We start from the raw sequence: 12,526 nt of genomic DNA on the forward strand, positions 1-12,526 counted from the left end.
AGCTTTGACTAGATGGACCTTTGTAGGCAAAGTAATGTCTCTGCTTTTTAATATGGTGTCTAGGTTGGTCATAACTTTTCTTCCAAGAAGCAAGCATCTTTTAATTTCATGGCTGCAGTCACCATCTGCAGTGATTTTGGAGCCCCCCAAAATAAAGTCTGTTACTGTTTCCATTGCTTCCCTACCTATTTGCCATTATGGGACCAGATGCCATGGTCTTAGTTTTCTGAAGGTTGAATTTTAAGCCAACTTTTTCACTCTCCTCTTTCATCTTCATCAAGAGGCTCTTTAGTCCTTCTTCACTTTCTGCCATAAGGGTGGTATCATCTGCATAGCTGAGGTTATTGATATTTCTCCAGCAATCTTGATTCCAACTTGTGCTTCATCCAGCCCAGTGTTTCTTATGATGTACTCTGCATGTAAGTTAAATAAGCAGGGTGACAATATACAGACTTGATGTACTCCTTTTCCTATTTGGAACCAGTCTGTTGTTCCATGTCCAGTTCTAACTGTTGCTTGCTGACCTGCATAGATTTCTGTAATAAAAATCTGTATAGATTTCTCAGGAGGCAGGTAAGGTGGTCTGGTATTCCCATCTCTTGAAGAATTTTACACAGTTTGTTGTGATCCACATAGTCAAAAGGCTTTGGCATAGTCAATAAAACAAAAGTAGATGTTTTTCTGGAACTCTCTTGCTTTTTTGACAATCCAACAGATGTTGACAATTTGATCTCTGGTTCCTCTGCCTTTACTAAATCCAGCTTGAACATCTGGGAGTTCATGGTTCACATACTGTTGAAGCCTGGCTTGGAGAATTTTGAGCATTACTTTGCTAGCATGTGAGATGAGTGCAATTGTGCAGTAGTTTGAGCATTCTTTGGCATTGCCTTTCTTTGGGATTGGAATGAAAACTGACCTTTGCCAGTTCTGTGGCCACTGCTGAGTTTTCCAAATTTGCTGGCACATTGACTGCAGCACTGTCACAGAATCTTTTAGGATTTGAAATAGCTCAACTGGAATTCCATCACCTCCACTAGCTTTGTTTGTAATGATGCTTCCTAAGGCCCACTTGATTTCATGTTCCACGATGCCTGGCTCTAGGTGAGTGATCACACCATCATGATTATCTGGGTTGTGAAGATCTTTTTTGTACAGTTCTTCTGTGTATTCTTGCCACTTCTTTTAATATCTTCTGCTTCTGTTAGGTCCATACCATTTCTGTCCTTTATTGTGCCCATCTTTGCATGAAATGCTCCCTTGGTATCTCTAATTTTCTGAAGAGATCTGTAGTCTTTCCCATTCTATTGTTTCCCTCTATTTCTTTGCATTGATCGCTGAGGAAGGCTTTCTTATCTCTTCGTGCTTTTCTTTGGAAGTTTGCATTCAAATGGGTATATCTTTCCTTTTCTCCTTTGCCTTTAGCTTCTCTTCTTTTCTCATCTATTTGTAAGGCCTCCTCAGACAACCATTTTGCCTTTTTGCATTTCTTTTTCTTGGGGATGGTCTTGATTCTTTCCTCCTGTACAATGTCACAAACCTCTATCCATAGTTCTTCAGGCACTCTATCAGATCTAATCCCATGAATTATTTCTCACTTCCACTGTATAATCATAAGGGATTTGATTTAGGTCATACCTGAATTGTCTAGTGGTTTTCCCTACTTTCTTCAATTTAAGTCTGAATTCTGCAATAAAGAATTCATGATCTGAGCCACTGTCAGCTCCCAGTCTTGTTTTTTACTGACTGTATAGAGCTTCTCCATCTTTGGTTGCAAAGAATATAATTAATCTGATTTTGGTATTGACCATCTGGTGATGTCCATGTGTAGAGTCTTCTCTTGTGTTGTTGGAAGAGGGTGTTTGCTATGACCAGTGCGTTCTCTTGGCAAAACTCTATTAGCCTTTGCCCTGCTTCATTCTGTACTCCAAGGCCAAATTTGCCTGTTACTAAAGGAGAAGGCAATGGCACCCTACTCCAGTACTCTTGCCTGGAAAATCCTATGGATGGAGGAGCCTGGTAGGCTGCAGTCCATGGGGTTGCTAAGAGTCAGATATGACTGGGAGACTTCGCTTTCACTTTTCACTTTCATGCATTGGAGAAGGAAATGGCAACCCACTCCAGTGTTCTTGCCTGGAGAATCCCAGGGACGGGGGAGCCTTGTGGGCTGCCATCTATGGGGTCGCACAGAGTCCAACACGACTGAAGTGACTTAGCAGCAGCAGCCAGGTATTTCTTGACTTCCTACTTTTGCATTCATCAAGATTACAAGGAGAAATATCAATAACTTCATATGTGCAGACGATAGTACTCTAATGGCAGAAAGTGAAGAAGAACTAAAGAGCCTCTTGATGAAAGTGAAAGAGGAAAGTGAAAAAGTTGGCTTAGAGCTCAACATTCAGAAACTAAGATCATGGTATGTGGTTCCATCACTTCATGGCAAATAGATGGGGAAAAAATGGAAACAGTGACAGATTTTATTTTCCTGAGCTCCAAAATCACTGCAGACAGTGATTGCAGCCATGAAATTAAAGTCTGATTTTCTTCTTTCTTGGAAGAAAAGCTATGACAAACCTAGACAGCCTCTTAAAAATCAGAGATATCACTTTGCCGACAAAGATCCATCTAGTCAAAGCTATGGTTTTTCAGTGGTCATGTACAGATGTGAGAGTTGGACCATAAAGAAGGCTGAGTACCAAAGAATTTGTGCTTTCGAACTATGGTGCTGGAGAAAACTCTTGAGAGTCCCTTGGACTGCAAGGAGATTCAACCAGTCAATCCTAAAGTAAATCAGCCCTGAATATTCACTAGAAGGACTGATGCTGAAGCTAAAGCTCCAATACTTTGGCCGCTCATGTGAACAGGCAACTCATTGGGAAAGACCCTGATGAGGGAAAGATTGAGAGCAGGAGGAGAAGGGGGCGATAGAGGATGAGTTGGTTGGATGGCATCATTGACTCAATGGACATCTGTCTGAGCAAACTCCAGGACATAGTGAGCAACAGGAGGCCTGGTGTGCTGCAGTCCATTGGGTTGCAAAGAGTCAGACATGACTGAGTGACTCAACAACAACAACAACTGGAAGAAACCCTCCTGGTTAGCAACTAAGCTTTCAGAACATGAGACAGCCCCCCATAGTGTTTTCCCAGTGAAGTTTAAAGTGATACATAGTTCCATCTAGTACTTTATGACTTTTCCCTAAGCAATGATAAATATTTGGAAGGCTCTTTTAAAGGTTCTTCCATAATACCATAAGACATAAAACACCTACCACCAGGCAGACATTTATTCTTTCTGCTGCAGTAAAAATGGCAGAAACAATGAACAGAAAATGATCTGTCACAAAACTAAAAGGCATTTCTTCATCCACAAATGTCTTTGGAAGATGTAGAGAAAACATTGCTGTAGATCAAAACAAAAGTCTTAGAGCAGATTATTCAGTGTGGGAGGTTTGCTATATAGTCAGTTGGCTGAAAGCAGAGGTGTTTCTACATATCTCAGTGTAAGGTATTTGCTGGATGAAATACATAATAATGTATATTTAAATGATAAAGTATACTAATTTTTTTGTGAGTGAACCACTAAAGGAAGGATCTAGCAGGGAAAATATGTTTCTAACGTTTAATTTCTTATTTATTTAATGAAAGCAATGTAATGTGGGGAGAACGGTGTCAGTGCACCCCTGATGGAATACCTACTTCACAGGATGTGATGTTAAAGGATTCTGGATGATAAGAGCTGTAGACGCAGCAGAACCTGCCCAGCTCACTCACTGGTCCATCCACAGTCAACCATTGCAGGGAAGATCCAGAAACCTTGAGGATACATAACAAGCTGTAGGAGCCGTAAGTGTCGCTAACTTTCTAAAACCAAGATTGTCCGAGTAAAGGAGAAGCTTTATGATAGATACTTGGTAATGAGATTGGGGGTGGCCATGAGAATGTTCCTGATCAGCCCCACATTATGAGCCATGTTATTGGCAAGGTATTGAAGGGAGCTGGCATGAGTCCTCCTGCCCTCTTTCTTCCTGACTCCCTTCCTTTCTTAAAGACCCATGTGCTGATATTTCTTGAGGTGACAAGTGCTGTCCATCTTGAGCACCCAATAAAATAAAAATCTTGGAATATAGTAAGCACACTTCCCCTGCATCTGCCCCTTCAAGGTCAAGACATTAAAACTGATGCTGGAGAATCTGTCCTTGATCTTGTGGCCAACACTGTATTTGACTGATAAAATCCCTCATACCTACACAATTTAGAAAAAACTTGGAAACAGAAACTTCTTAACATTTAGGTATAATTTATATACCACAAAACTCACCCTTTTCAAGTGTACAGTTCAGTGATTTTCAGGATAATCAAAGTTGTGCAAAGATCACCATGTATTCCAGAATAATCTGTTTATAAAACTCATGGTTTGCCCAAGGGAAACCATGGTTCCCAGAGTTCCCTTGGGTTTTGAACCCAGGGGATTTACTTGTAGCTCAGACGGTAAAGAATCTGCCAGCAATGCAGGAGATTTGGATTCAATCCCTGGGTCAGGAAGATCCTCTGGAGAAGGGAATGGCAACCCACGCCAGTATTCTTGCCCTGGAGAATCCCACGGACAGAGGAGCCTGGCGGGGCTACAGTCCATGGGGTCGTAAAGAGTTGGACATGAATGAGCGACCAACACACTATGAAACATAAACAAGCAACCCCTTCTCTTTGGTTTGTTGGACCAGTTAACTGACAACAGGGAAGGCAGAACCAGGCAAGCTGCCTTGTATCAAAATGCCTTTGCACAATTGGTGGGTGGCGCTTGGGAGATTGGGACTTTACTGGGTGGTCACCACAGCTAGTGGGAACCGGCTGTATAGTGCTGGGAGCTCAACTCATGCTCTGTGGTGACCTCAATGGGTGGGATGGGGATGGGGATGGGAGGGTGATCCAAGAGGGAAGGGATATATGTACTCATAAGGGCTTCCCAGGTGGCTCAGATGGTGAAGAATCTGCCTGCAATGCAGTAGACTAGAGTTCGATCCCTGGGTCGGAAAGATCCCCTGGAGAAGGGAACGGCTACCCACCATGGTTATTCTTGCCTGGAGAATTTCACGGACAGAGGAGACTGGCAGGCTACAGTCCATGGGGTCACAAAGAGTCAGACACGACTGAGCTAGTAACACTTGTATGGCTGATTCACTTTGTTGTACAGCAGAAACTAACACAACATTGTAAAGCAACTGTCCCGCAATTTAAAAAAATGAGTCCATCGATATAGTAAATCTTGCTACTGATGCCCTTGTTCTATTCAGCTCCATAGATTTGTGACAGCTAATAAAACCCAGAGCTACATAAACTGCACTGAGAGCCTGGCCTTCAAATTGATGTTTATAGTTTTAAATCAAAATTTTAGCAAATAAGGAAGCATACTCAATCACGTTAACATTTCCAATGAGAGCAAAATACCATTTGACACCTTTGTAAAAGTACAAATAAATCTGTAATTTTGTAAAATTTATCGAAAAAAAGGGCTCTGTTCACTTGTATAAAATTCTTTGAAACGTTCCTTTAGGGGTAATTACATACTCTGTAATTACATAGGAGCAGGCGCTCTGGAATGTTTTCAGAGAGAGGTCAGAAATGCAGGTTTCCCAGCTCCTACCTCTGCCCCACTCCCACAACAACACATAAACAGAATAGAGTCTTCTCTCCTCAGTAGCCAGCAGGATATTTTCTAGAGTCTTCTGGTCCTGTTATGTCCCTGCCCACAGCCTTCCACTCCCCTCCCACCTTCTGGATGAAATACCAGCTCCTGCCCCATCCTCCGGTTCCCTCAGCTTTGACCTTCTTTACCCTCGCGGCTCCCCCCAACTCGGTCCCATGCTGGCCTCACCTGGCCCTGCCGATGCCCCCTCGGGGCTCCTGCACCGAAGTCTTTATGCGATGCTCCCGCCCTCACTGCCTTTGGTTTTTGCTCAACGTCAGCCCTTCATCAGCCCGTCCCTGATGTGACCTTGACCCCCTTCACACAGACACACGCTCTGTGCCCCCACCTAAGGGCTTCTCTTCACACATGTATCACTCCTGTACCACACTCACAACAGTTTGTTTGGGGGCTGCTTCCTCCCTCCCAGGAGGGCGGGGCCTGTGTCCCCACCCCCAGGTCCCCTGCTGCTACTGGGATGCCCCAGCCTGAAAGGGGCACCGGGCCCACCGTCACAGCAGCTGGGGGACCTGGGACAAGTCTCCTCTCCTCTGTGTCGCTATCTCCTGTCTGTAATGGTACCGCTGGGTTCCTAGGAGGGACTGCTGAGGACTCTGTGTTGAGGGGCCCCCCGGCGCTCCTGGCCCCAGACACCTCCTTGGCCAGCGAGGTGCCCACAGGGTGGGTTCCAGGAGGACGGGAAGCCACAGCTCCCCGGGAGCCACACCTCCCGGAAGTCAGGCAACCAGAAACCACGCCTCCCGGAAGCCCCCAGTGAGGGTCTGGTAGGCCCTGATACCCTATGGGGGACACCTCTGGTGCCAGTGTGGTCCTCAGGCAGGGCTGTTGGGTGGGGAGAAGAGACTGGGTGGTCTGAGCCGTTGCCTTTCCTGGGGTCTGGGGCAGCTCCAACAAAATCTGGGGACACCGAGGCCGGGGGCACTGAAGACTGTGGCTCTCACAGGAAAGTCAGGGCCTCAGCCTCCAGGGTGGTTCGAGTCCACTGAAGCTTCTGGGCAGGGGAGCAGGAATTCCCTGGGCCTGGGCTGGTGGGGGTCAGTGCAGGGCAGGGGCCAGAAGCAGCAGCAGGGCCCCGGCCAGCAGTGCCAGAGAAAGTGGGCAGGCGGCCTGGCATGCAGTATTGGTGGGGTGAGCAGGGGCCGGCAGATGGCAGTCGGTGTAGGGCTCCACGCAGCCCGCAAAGGCCATGATGTGCGCCACGAAGGTCTCCTGCACGCCGTGCACCAGGTGCGCCTGCGGGCCGCAGCAAACACCGCCACGTCCTCGCCCCCGTGGGTTTCCCTAACCAGGGGCACGGCCGCCTGCTGCTGGTGTGAGGGGTCCCCTGGCAGAGAATGGGAGTTCAGAGCCAGCAGGGAGGCGGCCTCCCCCTCCTCTGACTTCCCAGCCAGGATCCTCCCATCCCTCTTCCCCTGCACCCCAGGGCCCACCCACTGCTCTTGGTTTCGTCCACATCAGGTCTTGAGTCCCTGTTCATCTGGTACCCGGGGCCATTGCTATAGAGGAGGGAGTATAGAACTTGCCATCTCTGGGTTTGCCATCTGCCAACCCTGCAAGGAGGAGGGGACCCAGTGATCACACTGACCCAATCCTTTTGGGTGCCTTCTGTGTGCTGAGCCCAGGCACGTCTTGTCTGTTCACTGGCTTAATCCTCACCAGAGTGATACAGGGCAGTTGCTCCACTTTGCAGAGGAGGGAACTGGCTCAGAGCACTTTGTGCCTCGTAACTTAGGGACAAGGACCTGCCAGTCTCCCTGGGCTTACCGAAAATGGAGTTCCCACGAAGGGGGTAGCCACCAAAAGTGAAGACATGAGAGTGGTCTGCAGTGACAAGGATCAGCGTGTCCAGTTCGCTAGTGAGCTCGTTAGCCTTGGCGATGGCATTGTCAAACGTGACCGCCTCGGTCATCGCCCTATATGCTCTGCCATCATGGTGACCATGGTCAATGCGGCCTCCTGCAGGTAAGTCACATATAAGATACTAAACCCACTCTGATGGCCCTCATCGCTCCTCTGTTCCCCAAGGGGCTGCCACTCACCCTCCACAAAGAGGTAGAAGCCCCTGGGGTTCCTGCTCAGCACTTGCAGGGCCGCCTCCATCATCTCCTCCAGGGACGGGTCATTGGTGTGGTCTCACTGAGTCTGATAGGCCATGTCAACTGGCTCAAAGAGGGCTGTGGGAAAGGGGACCAGTGGAGACCTGCAAGCTGGGGACCGGGGGCCCGTGGCACCCATCCCTGGGAGGACAGTGGGGGTGGGTGGGGTTGTTACCCATGAGGTGTGTTACACTGGAGTCATTGGCTGCCTGAAGGAGCTCCGTGCGGTTCCACACATAGTGGGCTCCCTGGGAGGGCAGAACCAGGCCTCAGCCCATAGCCCGACACCCCAGGCCCGGCCCCACTGTACCCCCTGCATCCGTGAGCCCCCATCACCTGGTGCTTGGCCTGCCACTCCTGCACCAGGTTCTGCTTGTCCTTCTGGACTCCAATTTGATTGGCATCATGTGGGTATTCAGGGTCTGGGGTCCCCTTAGGAAGCATGTACATTCAGCCTCCACCCAGGATCACCTGGAGCCAGAGATTAGGGCAGGTGGGTTCAGGGCCTACTTGGCCCTTTACGCCTCTCACACAGCCCCTACCTCCCCCACCAGGTCTGTGGGAAAGGTCTGTCCCCACCTCCTCCCCCTCCACACATGGGAGGGGCTGTCAGTCCCCAGGGCTGTGAGTTTCCTGGGTCTGTGACAGATGTCTGTCCCACCCCCTCTGCCCAGCCCCGCCCTTAGCCCCTCATGTCGTACGTCAATATCCATGTTGTTGACCAGCTGTGCGGCGATGTCCTGGCAGCCGTTCATCTGGGCATCGGCAGGCAGGTCGGCGTCTGAGTACCAGTTTCGGTTCACCGTGTACGCATAGGCCCCGGCTGGGGAGGCGTGCTGCACCCTGGTGGTGGTCACCACTCCCACTGCCTTCCCTGAGGGTGGCAGAAGTCACGGGGGACCACTGAGGTCTCTGAGCCCGTCCCTGCCCGGGAAGCTGACGCCCAAGCCCACCTGTTTCTTGGCCCAGTTCATCACAGACGTGACCTCATTCCCACGTGTCGTGTTGCACTGGTTGTAGGGGGCGGCTGCACTTACACCAATGGTCTTATAGTTGCCCTTGACCCCACACAGGTAGGCAGTGGCAGTGCCTGCGCTATCTGGCACCTGTCTGTCCACGTTGTATGTCTGGGGACAGAGATGCCTTCAGCTCTGCTGGGGTAGACATCCAGCTCCTGACCCAGGCCCTGGGCCCATCCTCACAGCCCCCAGCCCCTATCTCAGCCCGAGACCCTCCTGGGGCTTTCCCTCCTACCCTGCTCCCTAGGCCCACACCCACCCCTCTGGTGTAGACCACCCTGAGGTCATTTGGCCCTTACCTTGGACAGAGCCAGGTATGGGAACTGGTCCATGGCCAGGGGTGTCTCAGGTCCCGGCTTGCCAGCCATCTGCCCCTTTAGGATCCGAGCGGCTGTCACCGTGGAAACCCCCATCCCTGAAGGTACACTGTGTCAGGTCTGAGTCCCTGGGGCCAGCCTGGGTCAGCCGGCAGCCCAGGATTCCAGGGTGGTCGGGGGACAGGGTATGGACCAGCCTAGCGCACTCACCATCCCCTAAGAAGAGGATGACATTCTTGGCGGCTGTCTGGATGGGCTGCAGCTTCTTAGCCGCATCGAGGGCCTGGGCTGCCTGGCGGTTCCAGAAGGCGGAGTCTTCCTCCTCGACTGCTCAAGGGGAGAGTGGAGGTCAGGTCAGCCTGGGGCCACCCCTGTGAGTAGAGGGCACCGGGAGCTGCCTGGTTACCTGGGACGAGGCCGAGGGAGACCTGTAGCTGCAGGCCCAGCAGCAGCAGCACGCAAGCCCCCTGCATGGCTGTGTGATGGCGGAGGGTCAGGATGGGACCTGGGGAGGCTGGGTCTCGGGCAAGGCTGGGGCACCAGGAACTGGCTGCAGCACTGGCTTAAATTCCTGCTGTGAAGTCTCCATGTCCCTCCCAGTGCCTTAGGGGGCCACACCCTGCCTCTCACCTGCCCTATGACTTTAGGCCCTGTCACCATCAGAATTGGTAGATGTGGCCAAGCATCTGAGTCAGGTCCCTCCCTCACAGGATGGTCCCCAGCCATCTCCTCAGAGTGGGGTGGGATTAGGGTGCAGATGTTTTTCGCCTGAGGAATATTTACATGATCCTGACAGAGGCTACTTCTAACCCTTGCTCAGCAAGTGCTGTGAGAGAATCATCTCTGCTTTATTCACCTCCTGTGTTCAGGTTTGGTTCTGGGTGCCGAGGGAGGTGGGGTTGGAAGCATACAGACTGGGCGGGGGCCTGGGTTTGGGTTCCCGATGCCCTGAGGCACAGAGACAGAAAGGGTGGCCTGGGAGCCCTGCCCACCACGCAGCTCCTCACCAGGCTTGGCCTGGGCAGGTGGGGTGGGCACTGGGCTAGCGGGGCACCTGGGAGCCTGGGCCCAACTTCTTCTGTGCAGAATTGAGGTGACAGCAGAGCCTTGTCTGTGTCTTCAGTTACTGAGGGCTGAGCTCGGCCGGCACTCTGCCTGCGTGTTTCCTGTGAAGGGCCAGGAATGCGGGCCCAGTGCCTCGTACATGATGTAGACCTCGGCTCGCTTAGACAGGTAGGTGGAAGGCAGAGATGAATCTGTTCTCTCCCCAGGCCACCCACACTCACAGGAATAGCTTGTGATAGGAGATAAGAGGTTTCAGCAACCCTAGGTTGGGTTAAAAAGACATTTCTCCAATCCAGCAATCTCACTTCTGGGTGTGTATCCCCAAAGCTTTGAAGGCAGAGAGAATTCTCTGGTGGTCCAGTGGTTAGGACTCCATGCTTTCATGGCAGGGGGCTCAGCTTCGATACCTTGTCAGGAAACTAAGATCCTGCAAGCTGTGTGGCTCAGCCAAAATAGTGTCAGAGAATGCAAAGCAGGATCTAGAAGTTTTGCACACCAACACTTGTAGTAGCATTATTCACAATAGCCAAGACTTGCAAGTAATTCAACAGTCCACTGGCAGATGAATGGATAAACAAAGCATGATAGAGCTATACGGTGGAATACTGTGCTGCCTCAAAGAGGAAGGAAAGTCTGACCCCTGCTACAACACGGATGAACTGAGAGGGTAACAGGCAGGGAGGCCGCTGCTGCTGCTGCTGCTAAGTCGCTTCAGTCGTGTCCAACTCTGTGAGACCGCATAGATGGCAGCCCACCAGGCTCCCCGATCCCTGGGATTCTCCAGGCAAGAACACTGGAGTGGGTTGCCATTTCCTTCTCCAATGCATGAAAGTGAAAAGTGAAAGTGAAGTCACTCAGTCATGCCGGACTCTTAGCGACCCCATGGACTGCAGCCTACCAGGCTCCTCCGTCCATAGGATTTTCCAGGCAAGAGTACTGGAGTGGGGTGCCATTGCCTGGCAGGAAGGCTAGGGGTCTCTAAACAGGGGAAATAGGCTGCAAGTGTGTCAGACGTTTTTTTCTCTCTTAAGTGGCAGGAGGAAACAAACTGTAAGTGTCAGATTTTTTCCTTCTCTATACAAAATTAAAAGTAGGTTTCTCTTAAAATTCTGTGTTGCCATGACAACACCTGGTTCCACCTGAACTTAACTTTTCTCAAACCTGGAGCTAAACAATGCATTTTTCTTCTGGAAATGTTTCTCTTAAGCTCTGTTAATGAACTATGTATTTGCCCTGGACTGTCCTTCTTCAAGTCAGTTCCGCTTAAGACTCAGAACCAATAAGGGCTCAACAAGCCAGTGTGTTTTACTGGTTTGGAGTAAAGTATGTTTTACTTATACATTGTTCTCCTAATCTGTGTTAATGAAACTATATATTTACTTGGAAACCTGCCTTCCTTCAAGATTCACGTCAATCGTTTTATGGCCTGGGATGGCTCACCTTGTGCCAATGTTATCTCAAAATGCATGCTGTGGGTGAGGGGCCTGGTGCCACTCTGAGTTTTGAGACATTTCCTTTTTCTAATTAACAGTTTGCTGATAGGTATATAACATACTGCTAAAGGCTAGCAGGGGGGCACTCTTCCTGCCCCCATCTGATGTCTATGTCAGAAGCTTTGTCTATCCCTTTTATATTTTAATAAAACTTTATCACACAAAAGCTCTGAGCAATCAAGCCTGTCACTGGCTCTGGATTGAATTCATCTCCTCTGGAGGCCAAGAATCCTGCCATCTTTCACAACTCAGCAACAACCTTTCAGAACCTCGAGGACATGATGCTCAGTGAAAAAAAAAAAAAAAAAAACACTCACAAAAAGACAAATACTTGTGATTCTACTTCCGTAGGTATCTCTAGTAGTCTAATGCATAGAAATAGAAAGTTGAATGGTGGCCGCCAGGAGCTGGGAGGCGGGAGACTAAGGACTTGTTTAACGGTTTTCAGTTTTATAAGATGATAAAGTTCTGGAGATGTGTGACCAACCTAGTGTGAATACTCAGCACTACTGAACTGGGCCTTAAAAATGGCTAAGATTGTAACTTTTTATTTTTCTTTACTTTTTCTTTTTTGGCTGCACCATGGGCATTCTAGATCTTAGTTCCCTGACCAAGAATGGAAACTGTCCTCCCTGAAGTGGAAGTGGGGAGTCTTAAATGCTGGACAACCCGGCAAGTCCCAAGTTCTTAACTTTTATATTGTGTTTTATTTTACCACAATTAAGACTTTTTTTTCAAAGGAAAGAAACCCCTTCCCTCCTGCTTCACCCACCCCAGTGGACCTGGGTAGCCCCCTCCCAACTCGGGCCCCCTCACCCCCGAGCCACACTGCA

General features: G+C 49.7%; 1 pseudogene; it reads right to left on the bottom strand.

Moving 5' to 3' along the window:
* Positions 1-6,738: 6,738 nt before the first annotated feature.
* On the bottom strand, positions 6,739-9,608 carry LOC104986408 (annotated as a pseudogene).
* Positions 9,609-12,526: the final 2,918 nt, after the last annotated feature.

This window comes from Bison bison, unplaced genomic scaffold (assembly GCF_000754665.1).
Source record: "Bison bison bison isolate TAMUID 2011002044 unplaced genomic scaffold, Bison_UMD1.0 scf7180017864068, whole genome shotgun sequence".
NCBI classification, from domain to species: domain Eukaryota; kingdom Metazoa; phylum Chordata; class Mammalia; order Artiodactyla; family Bovidae; genus Bison; species Bison bison.